At 45.7% G+C, this 11,338-nt stretch overlaps 1 pseudogene; it reads right to left on the bottom strand.

Moving 5' to 3' along the window:
• LOC106022748 overlaps positions 1 to 9,855 on the bottom strand; it is a 31,941-nt pseudogene extending 22,086 nt beyond the window's left edge.
• Between the last annotated feature and the right edge of the window lie 1,483 nt (positions 9,856 to 11,338).

Here is an 11,338-nt window from a genome sequence, read left to right as displayed (position 1 = left end):
TTTTTGTTATTGTTTTGAGGGTTTTGATAATTAAAACTAAATATTAAATTTATTTAAAACCAGAAGTTAACTGTACATAATGTCAGCAACATTTGTAGTTATGAGAATGCCTGATTATTCTCCAATCTAAAGAATATAAGCGTTCAATAATGTAACAATATGCTTAACATGGGACACAACAAGGCAGCAAAGTCAGGTGAACGGCATTTTGGTTAATTCAGGTGTTTTCAGCTGTGATATAATACTTTACTTATTAACTGAACATCTGTGGTCAAAAAGGAAGCCATGTAAAACCTATCATGAGCTGGGGGAGACACAACTATCATAGCAGTAGATAGAGACAAGGAAAAAATTAATATACTTAACTAATCCCAAATAAAGTACATCAAAAGAATGCAAACTGCTGTTAAAGCTTATAAATTATACAAACACAGCCTCCTCAAGTTTTATGTTTCTTCTAAAAGAAAAATTAGTCATAGAGTTCTACTATGGCGACTTTCAAAGCCTTTACTACCAAAAAACAGAGGGGACTCCTTAAAGTTAAAAGCATGATTAAGGAAAATATGACACTATGGGGTCTTCAGTCAATCCACTACCATTGAACTCCAGTAAGAAAGTTCGCACTACCAGGAAATGTGACGGACCCTACAACACTGTCACTTGTTTAGTACTACAAGTCTGACTGAAATATAAGTTCTGCAATATAATATACTTGGTGTGTGTCTCAGGGTTTCTATTGCTGTGAAGAGAAGTCATGACCACAGCAACTCTTATAAAGGAAAATACTTAACTGGGGCTGGTTTACAGTTTCAGAGTTCAGTCCATCACCATCAATTTGGGAAACATGGCAGAATGCAAGCAGACAGCTGCTGGAGAAGGAGCTGAGAGATCTACATCTTTATCTACAGGCAGCAGAAGTGCATGCCACAGTAGGCCAGGAATGGAGGCACCATTCCTATCCAAACCACCACAGTATTCATTCATCATTTCAGCAGATATTACTCCGGGCCTAAGAGCGAATGAGGTATGTAGCAGTAAGTCAATGGACACTACGTCTGTCCTCATGTGCTGAGAGACTCTCTTTTAGGCAGTATTGTTGACCTTTTAATTCTTTACCTGTGCATCATCAATCTGATGCATAGCTTGATACAATTGGTTCGTGTAATTGCAAATGGCGGTAGCATCTTCAAATAAAACCAGGAGAGACCTTGTCTGTGAAAGAAATCATAAGTTTATATAAATCAGACAGTGAAACACTTTTTCTCAAAGCAGTAAAATACTAGAACTCTACTAATTCTGGCTCTTAATCTCTCTATACTCTTTCGATAATAATACAGATGTCAAAGGATTTTTTAAATTCTGTTCCATGTCATTAAAGTACCACCATAAAAGCTGGGCATGGTAGTGCACACATTTATTTCCAGCACTTGGAAGACAGAGGAGGAACCTATCTCTGAGTTCAAGGCCAGCCTGGTCCTCAGAGAGAGTTCTAAGACACCAGTCCCACACAGAAACCCTACCCCAAAAGAAAAACAAAAAGGAGCATTGGCAAGAAGAACGAAGACGTGCTTTTGCAAATCAAAACTCCTGTTATTCAACCTAAAAATAGGAAGCAATGCATGGTGGCCATACTTAAAAAGAATGAAGGAAGAAAGGAAAGAAAAGAAGTACGTAATGGACAATTAAGGCTTAAAATCCAAAGGATGACACTACCGCAACCCAACACACACATATAGTTTATTCATTTTAAGAGAGGGTCAAGCTGGCCTCAAACTCATGGCAGTCATTCTGCTTCAGCATCTGATATACTGAGACTATAGATGTGAGCCACCACACCTGGGCAGACTTCATATTTTTATTCACTAACTTCCGTATTCAAAGGAAGAACTTAGGCAATTGGTGTAGGATGTGGCACAAGACCTCTGTGACATAGGAAGTCCACAGTCTCAGTATTGTACTTTGCCAAAGCTTTCACCCTGCTTCACCCTTGTAGCTGAGACTACACACATGCACTACAACTGGCCAGATACGGCAGACTCTTCTTCACTCTAGTGGTCCACTGCCTGTCTCTCGGGGCTGCTTTACAACATTAAAGAAGATAGCTAAACATAGTGGTGTATGCCATTCATTCCAGCACTCAGGAGAAAGAGGCACGTGGGTCTCTGAGATCTAGACCACCCTGGTCTACTGAATGAGTTCCAAGACAGTCAAGACTACACAGAGAGGTCCTGTCTCTTCCTTTTTTTAATTTCATTTTTATTTTATGTGCATTGGTGCTTTTCCCTGCATGTATGTCTGTATGAAGGTATTAAATCCCCTGAAATTGCAGTTACAGACAGTTGTGAGATGTCATGTGGGTGCTGGTAATTGAACCTGGGTCCTCTGGAAGAACAGCTAGTGTTCTTAACAGCTGAGCCATCTCTCCAGCCCTTAGAAACTGTCTCAAAAAACCAAAATAATTAACAGGATTCAACACTCACTTGCCTTTAATCCCAGCACTGGGAGGTAGAGGTAGGGTGGATACCTGTGAATTCAAGGCCAGCCTGATCTATGAGTTCTAGGACAGGTTCGAAAGCCAAAATGACAAACCCTGTCTCCAAAAAAAAAAATTCACTGTGATTCTTATTTTCAAAACACAGATAAGACATGTACTAGTAGAGGGTTAAATTTCTCTTTCTCCAGTATATAACTTTAAACATCCTTATGTTAAATAAATTAGAATTGAACTTTGCAAGCTTTACTGTAAATCAAATTTCAAAAGAAAAAAAAAGAAAAAAAAAAGAGCCAGAGGCCAGGTGAATAGTGTCGAATGCTTTTAATCCCAGCACTCCAGAGTCAGAGGCAGGTAGATTTCTGAGTCCCAGGCAGCCTGGTCTACAAAGAAAGTTCCAGTACACCTAAGGCTGTTACACAGAGAAACCCTGTCTTGAAAAAACAAAAGCCCAAATAGAGCTGAATTCAAGCTCCAACAATAAAAAACTAATCTTTTTATTCTTTTTGGTTTTCCAAGGAAGGGTTTCTCTGTGGCTTTGGAGGCTGTCCTGGAACAAGCTCTTGTAGACCAGGCTGGTCTCGAACTCCAAGATATCTGTCTGCATCTGTACTGGCCTGCTCTTGGGGTTCTGACAGGACATGCACTTAGCTGCAGCAACTCAGAGCACCACCTGTGCATATTCACTACATTCCCTTTTAAAAGGGAGGAGCCCACCTCCCAACTTTCTCTCTCCTCTTCTGCCACTCCTGTCCCCAGAAGCCGGGTCTCCCCTGTCCCCTTCCCATTCACTTCCCCCGATAGAAAAACCCCTCCACATCTGTCAAATGCATTCAAAAGCATTCAGCTCAGCCCTATTTACAAAAGCAGAACTTTGGAAAAACTCTAAAAGGACAACGATGGGAGCTGGACGTGGTTCACCTGCTATAGTTACAACTATTTTGAAAGCTGAGGCAGAGGGGACTCTCAGGCTAGCAACACAAGAGTTTTCTCTCAAAACAAAACAAAAACTTGTAAAAGACACGAGTAAGATGTCATCTAGCTAGGAAGAAGAAGGGAAAACAATAGAGGTAAAGGGCAAATAAAAATAAAATGTCATAATAAATTCCATTGTTATGTTATTAGTATATGCTAATGAAAATATTAAGATGTTTGTGAAATCACTTAAGCAAATATGCAGGCTTGAATTTTTAAATTCGGATTACTGTGAAGATATTTTAGTTATACAGCACCATTGAGAACCCTGTGAGGACATGCTAGCTATAAAGCACCCAGGTAAAAAAGCTGGGTATGGTGGCAGGTGTGTGTAATCCTAGTGCTGGGAAGGCGTCGACAAGCAGATCCTTAGTTAGGGCTTCAGCCCAGCTAGCCTAGCCTACATGATCCCATGAGACCCTTGTCTCTAGGGGAGACCCTGTCTCAAAAAAACAAGTTAGGTAGAGGCTGAGGAGGAAGGACGCCTGGCCTTGTCCTCTAGCCTCTGCATGCCCACAAACACAAGAGCAGCTGCTGTGTCACATATACTCATAATGGGGCTGGGAAGATGGCTCAGTAGATATAGCCTTACCTTGCAAGCTTGAGGACCAGAGTCCAGATTCCCCAGAACCCATGTAAAACTGGGCATGTGCAGGTCACATGTACTCTCAACACTTACAAGACAGAGACAGGATACCTGGGGCAAGCTGGCTTGCTAGACTACCCGAATTAACAAACCCAGGGTTCAGAGAAAGACCCTGGATTATAAGCAATCAAGGAAGATGCACCGATCTGTGGCCTCTGTTCTCATGAGCACACATACACACACGTGCAAACACATACAACACATACACCCACACAAAATAAAAGAGAAGCGAATTGAGGATTTATCTTAGTGGTATAGCATTGGTCCAGCAAGTGCAACGTCCTGGATCTCGCTTCCAGTCCCCCCCCCAAAACCATTTTAAATTAACAAAGAGGGGCTGAAGAGATGGCTCAGTGGTTAACACACGGACTGCTCTTCTAGACAAACCAGGTTCAATTTCCAGCACCCACACGGTGGCTCACAAACACCAGTAACCCCAGTTCCAGGAGACCCAACACTCTCTGCTGACCATTGTGGGTCAAGTGTGCAAGTGGCACACACACACACACACACACACACACACACACGCAGCCAGAACACATATAAACAACTTTTACATTAACACAATAACAGCCACTGAAAGACTTGTGGTCCAACCTTGCAACCACCAGTTAGAGACAGGAGGAATCCATTTTGAGGCCAGGCTGGGCTACAGAATGAGTCTGACTCAAGGTGTAAACTAATTACATGGAAATTTCAAGATGACCACTGTATCGAAAGTCACAGATAGGGCACTGTACAAACCATTCTCTTGATAGACTTTATGGGCTATAAAAAGTACACTGGGTAAAAGAAGTTCAGACAGTGTATTGAGTCTTTAAGAAAGTAAAGATAAAATTATGCTGACCAATACAACCTCAAAATTGTCGCAAATCATTTGAAATAAATATACCATAAAACTTTACACTGGAAAGTCACTAAGCAAGACTTAAAGCAGCTGTGAGATAACCTGAAACGTGGGTGTCTTTCTCATACTGCCTGATAAAGGGGATATTACGTCTGAGCAACTTGCCTATGAAGATAGCTTTCAGAATGAGAAAACAATTCTACAATCAGAGCCCAGTTTCAACCTGCAAATCAAAACTGGCACAAAATCCAAGGCAAAAGTGTCATCGAGGAAAGTAAGCTCTAGCGCTGTTTTTTTGGAGGGAGGGCGCACCACAGTATAAATGTATATAATATGTATTTTTCAGCAAGCCTCATTTAAGGAATCCACCAGCAACATTGTTCTACATTCCTTACTATATATAAAAAGCTGGCATAAGAATGAAGTTGAAGCGAGTTACAGGCCCTAACACCTTTTAAAACACAACAGATTTCACTCACTACTGAAAAGGAAATCTAAGGTTTATTTTCCCAGACTGTCTCCAGCTAGAGCAACCCACACTAACATCATCCCCAAGGCACATAACAGGGCTTTTATTTTTGACGACTTTATTCGGGTCAAGCCGGCAACCAAAGGCTTGGCAGAGCAGGCAGGCGCCTTGCGCCGCCCCGGGGCACGGCTCAAGTGAGAGCCCCGCGCGGACAACGACACCCCAGGGGAGCAAGGTGCACACTGCCGCGTCCGCCGGCGTCGCACTCGGAGGCCCCTTCCTTCCGGGCGCGCCAGGCCGCCACGGAAAACGCAGCGCCCGGGACTGATCTCGCGCCAGCATAGCATCGCGATAACAGCAGCACCTCCCGTGGAAGGCGAAGGAGAGCCGGCGCGGATTTCAAGCGCCAGGCCCCACCGGAGACAGCGAAGGCCGCTCCGGCACCTTATCTGCCGACTGTCTTCCAGGGTCTCTTCAACCGGCAGCTTGTGGATCCCCGGCACCGTGGCGAAGGTTGGGCGGCGGCAGGACTCTCGGCGGCCGCGCATCACAGCTCACAGCTCACTGCCCGCCAGGCCTGCAGCAGCTCACCCGGCCCCGCCCTCTCGCCGGCGCCGCTGCCCCAGCCAGGCGCTCAGAGGCGGCCGCACGGGAAACCCCGCCCTCTGGGCCCGTCGGTCCCGCCCCCACCTCTCCCTCCGCCTCGCCCATTGGTTCGCTGCGACGCCCGTCAATGATGGGACACACCTAGGAGATTCCTTAGCAAAGGACTGCTCGCTTGCTCTCCCACTAGTGACCTCCCATGCGGTGTCGCCGCTGTCTCAGTCACTCAGGCGTGTGCACTGCAGTTAACCTGAGCCTGGGGGGGAATACCGCTCCCGGGGTCTTGAGGCCATTTGACGTAGGCACCGTATTTCGTCAGGGACTTTGGAAAGATCCCTCCCTCTGACCCCTTTCCAAGCCTGCGCAAAGTTTTCAGTCTTAACTCCTGCAAAGTGATGCTAGCTCACAAATCTCAGACACCCCAAATTGTTCTGTCGGAGGGGCCTGAGCGAGAGGGGGAGCTGAGGGTTTTGTTGGACGGTGAGAAGGCTCATTGGCTGGATCAAAAGTAGCGGAGGGATCATCTTGTTCAGACTTCCTAGCCAAAAGGAGTTGAGTGGGAGAGCACGAGGCATAGAGAGAAGGCTTGGAACATAGCAGAGAGAAAGCCTGGACATAGAAAATCTCCTTCCACTTCTCCAATCGCTCACTGTAGTTCTAAAGGTCCCGAATAATATTGGGATCGAGGGTGCCATTACGTGGCCATGTGGACTGATTATCGAAGGGATATTTAGACAAAATTTGATTGTAAGCAAATAAGTTTAGGACCCTTCAGTTCAGGTGTCAGGTGTAGAGACTGGAGGTTTTCTAGGAGGCATCCCAAGGGGGAACCGGAGGGTACAGATGACACAGTTCCCATGGATGAGAAGGAAAAGGTCACTGCAGCCTGTAGTCAAGGGCGTCCCCAGGACTCAGGGAGGACAACCGAAAGAGGACCAAGCCATTCAGAGGGTCTTCACCCAACTCAACGGGGGTCAGGCTTAGCCCAGCTAAGCCAGAAGAGACTCGGCGCCTGGTACCAGGGCTTTTCTAGAAGCCAGAAGGCATAGACGGAAACCGAGCTCTAAGAGGGATCTCATCCACAGGAAAGGGTCAGGAATGGAGTCGCAGAAGCCACAAGGGCCTAGAGGAGCTGTGGGATGACAGCCAGCTCCAAGGGAGGGCATCAGGAAGGGACTCAATGACACGGTTGGCCCTAAGGAAACTGCAGGATTGCAATTTCAAGGGTGGTAGGATGGCGTCAGGTTAGGAGGGTCAGCTGTAGCCTTAAGGGCCTTGGCTGGGGTACCTCCACCTCTACAAAGACCCCTGACTTAGGGAGCTGAAACACCACCTGAAGGGGAGACTTACCCAATCGTTGATGGTGGATGGAGTGTCGAGCGATTGGTGAGCTGGAAGGCGAGTCTGCTGCAGGCCAACTGGAGATGAGAGATAGGGTCCCAGTGCGGCTCAGTCCACCAAGGGGAGCACAGGCACCAGAAGAGCCTATTCCCGGTTTCAGCACAAAATGTAAGCGTTTCAGGATGGGTCCGGATGGGATGGAACAGGAGTGGATCAGGTATTCTAGAACTCGGGAGTCACAGAATACTGAGTGTTACACAGCTCATGTGGAAAGGTATCCTGGAGCTCGGGAGTCACAGAATACTGAGTGTTACACAGCTCAGGTGAAAAGGTATCCTGGAGCTCGGGAGTCACAGAATACTGAGTGTTACACAGCTCAGGTGAAAAGGTATCCTGGAGCTCGGGAGTCACAGAATACTGAGTGTTACACAGCTCATGTGGAAAGGTATCCTGGAGCTCGGGAGTCACAGAATACTGAGTGTTACACAGCTCAGGTGGACAGGTATCCTGGACCTCGGGAGTCACAGAATACTGAGTGTTACACAGCTCAGAGGAAAAGGTATCCTGGAGCTCGGGAGTCACAGAATTCTGAGTGTTACACAGCTCAGGTGGAAAGGTATCCTGGAGCTCAGGAGTCACAGAAGACTGAGTGTTACACAGCATAGAGGAAAAGGTATCCTGGAGCTAGGGAGTCACAGAAGACTGAGTGTTACACAGCTCAGAGGAAAAGGTATCCTGGAGCTCGGGAGTCCCAGAAGACTGAGTGTTACACAGCTCAGATGGAAAGGTATCCTGGAGCTCGGGAGTCACAGAATACTGAGTGTTACACAGCTCAGATGGAAAGGTATCCTGGAGCTCAGGAGCCAAAGACCACCACAGGTTGCAGTAAGCTTAGCTGCTTACAGCCTTGTGTCAGAGAAAGGCTTCCCCGGTGTATATCGGTTCTTCTCCTGCAGACAGGGTCTTCAGGCTGGGGATGTTCGCCTAGTGTAGCAGTTTTCCTGGGCAGGAGGTTTCTCCGGCGAAGTTGTTACAATTCAGCTCTGCTCCTGGAGAGCAAAGAACGGAGAGCAGAGAGCGGAGTGTAACAACTCTGCTCTGACAAGCGAAGGTTTCCCGGGCAAGTGTTACAGCCCTGCTTGCTCTACTCTGCTCTGCTCTGCTCTATGCTGCCCAGGGTCGCCACTGCTTGCTGTGTTCTTCCTAGGCTGGCCTCTCCTCCGTTGCTACTGCAAAAGAAGATCTTCACCCAAAGCTCATCGGGAAGGGTTTAATGGAAGGCAGCTGGATCAGCCAAGGGGAACATACGCAGGGTTTATATAGGGATTCCTGGGGGCAGGGAAGTTTTTCTAGGGTAGTGATTGGTCCAATTTCAGTGCTGAGCTCAGATTGGCTAGAGCTCTGCACCAGGATTGGTTACTTTTCTGCACAGGATTAAGGTCAGATTTGGCTCTGGTTTCAGAGCCAAAGTGTGTTTCTTTCCCTGGTCCTTTTTAGCCTTTTGGCTCCAATTTTAGGGCCAGGGTGCATTTCTTTCACTGACTCTGATGCCAGGGACTAAGTGGGTTCCTTTGGCACTGGTTTCAGGGTCAGGGTACATTTCTTTGGTTCTGGTTGCAGGGCCAAAGTGTGTTTCTTTGGCTCTGCTCAGGGTGTGTTTCTTTGACTGGCCCCTTTCCCCTACACCCCCCTTTTTTGTTTAATAAACCTGGGGTTTGGAAAAGGGGCGGTGTTACCATTAGACTACTTCCTGCTGAATGGGAGCATCAGGGTTCATGGGACAGTCTTCATCTTTTTCCAGATGTGTCCAGGTGTTGTAGCTTTCTGGTTCCTTAGCTAGGGGCTGATAATACTGTAATAACAACTGGTTGAAAGTTTGGATAGAAGTTTTTTAACTTGTTGTTGAAGGAATTTAGACAAAAAAATATATAAGACAGGGTGCCACTAGTAGAATTAAGAAAACAGAGAGAAGAGGGTTTAGGAAATCTAGCATCCAGTTCGATATTGGATTATTAGTGATCCACTGGCCAGAGCTATCAAATTGTTCTTTATATTTTTGAAGGTCTGTTTGAAGTTGTTGAATTTTATCCTTTACTATTCCTGGTTAACATAAAAGCAACATTCTTCCTCGAGAAAGAGGAAAATCCACCTCTTTCTGCTGTTAGTAAATCTAGTCCTGTCCGACTTTGTAGTACCACAGCAGACAGTAAGTCTATCTGACCCTGAAGGGTGAGGATGGTTTGAGCTAGCTGTTGGAAATCCTGGTTGAATTATGAGGAAAGCCTGTGGTACATCGTTAGGGAAGTAGTCAATCCTGCTGCTCCTGTGGCCACACCTGCAGTTATGCCCAGAGCTGCCAGGAGGGGAATGATCTGAATTGCTCGCTTGTCATGTCGTCCTGCTATAAATTTACTGGTGGGAATTGCGAGGGGCTCTTCACCAGGTACCACTCCTAATATGGGAAGAGGAACACCAGGGTACATGTCCCAGACCAACTGGAAGGTAGTCAGTGGTATGCCTGTGTGCCAGAGAGAATCGACGCATTGTGAATATTTGGACATAGGGGCTGTGTGGTAGTATTATGCATTTTGGTATTGTTGTAGTCTTTGGAATCTAGAATGCCCACAAGGTGTGTTCCTGCTGAGCTAAAGCAGTCTGACATACCGAAGAGAGAGATGTGGGAGAAATAACGGGTGGTGGCAATGTTTGGCTCAGAGCAGTTTACAAGTGGCAAAGTGGGAAAGTCTGTTAAGACAATGGGTGAGGCCACAAAGGGTGGTTGTGAGTTTGACCCAGGAGGGACACACAACCAGCATTCTTCAAAGTGGTTAGGCAAGACATTATTTATTAGCTGATATGTAGAGATTAAGGTTTGAAACGAGAGATGATATGACAGGGAGCTGTGATTAGTATTATCAATAAGGGGTGCAATTACGGAAGTAAGAACCTTTGAGAAGCTGTGCACCACTTCTCCTATTGTGTCTATACTTTGAGTCTGTTTCTGTAAAGTGGGCTCAAGAGGCTTATAGCATTATCTTCAAGGGGAAAGGAATTCTTGCCAAGCCTAGGCAGTTAGAAATTAAAGCAGCTGGGCATGTAGGCGAACATCTTTAATCCCAGCACTGGAGAGGCAGGTAGATCTCTGTGTGTTCAGTGCCATCCAGGACTACAGAGTGAGTTCTGGGACATCCAAAGCTGTTACACAGAGAAACCCCGTCTCAAAAAAACAAAAATAATAAATAAACATATTGTTGATGAGTTATGTTAAAAAGTAGTTTAGTCAGATTATAAAATTGTAAAACTAGACAGATTTAAAGCAGATGTAACTTCAGGAGATTGTATACCCTGTGCAACCAAGTATATGATTTTAGTTATTATTTTAAAACAACTCTAAAGATGAAAAATTTACATTTTCTTTCGATAACTGAAAGGTTAGTGGATTTTTTGTTTTTGTTTACTTTTTTGGTGGTAGGGATTTTTAATGATTTATTTTCTTTTATGTACATTGATGTTCTGCCGCATGTGTGTCTATGTGAGGTGGCAGAGCCCCTGGAACTAGAATTACAGACCATTGTGAGCTGTCATGTGAGTGCTTGGAATTTTACCGGGGTCCTCAGGTTAAGGGCCAGTGTTGCCCCCTTCTTTTTTTTTCAGAAAGTCTCTTGTAGCCCAAGCTGGCCTTAGTCTTGCTAGGTAACGAAAGATGAACTTGAACTTCTGATCAACCTGCTTCTACCTTCTGAGGGCTGGGATAGCAATTCTGCCCCCATGCCTCATTTCACGTGGTGCTGGAGATGAAGTGCAGGACTTCATGCATGCTAGGCAAGCATTCTACTGGCATCTTCAGCCTTTTGTAAAGCTAATCAAGCAGTTCTGTGTCAGCCCATTTCCTCTTATGTAAGAAATAGGACTTGTTCAGAGAATGCCTTTGGGATTACTGGAGACTGGCATGTGGAGAACATAACA

This window comes from Mesocricetus auratus, unplaced genomic scaffold, assembly GCF_017639785.1.
Source record: "Mesocricetus auratus isolate SY011 unplaced genomic scaffold, BCM_Maur_2.0 Super-Scaffold_100003, whole genome shotgun sequence".
NCBI lineage: Eukaryota > Metazoa > Chordata > Mammalia > Rodentia > Cricetidae > Mesocricetus > Mesocricetus auratus.
The sequence above is the reverse complement of the archived record's forward strand: the minus strand, read 5'-3'. Positions and strand labels throughout refer to the sequence as shown.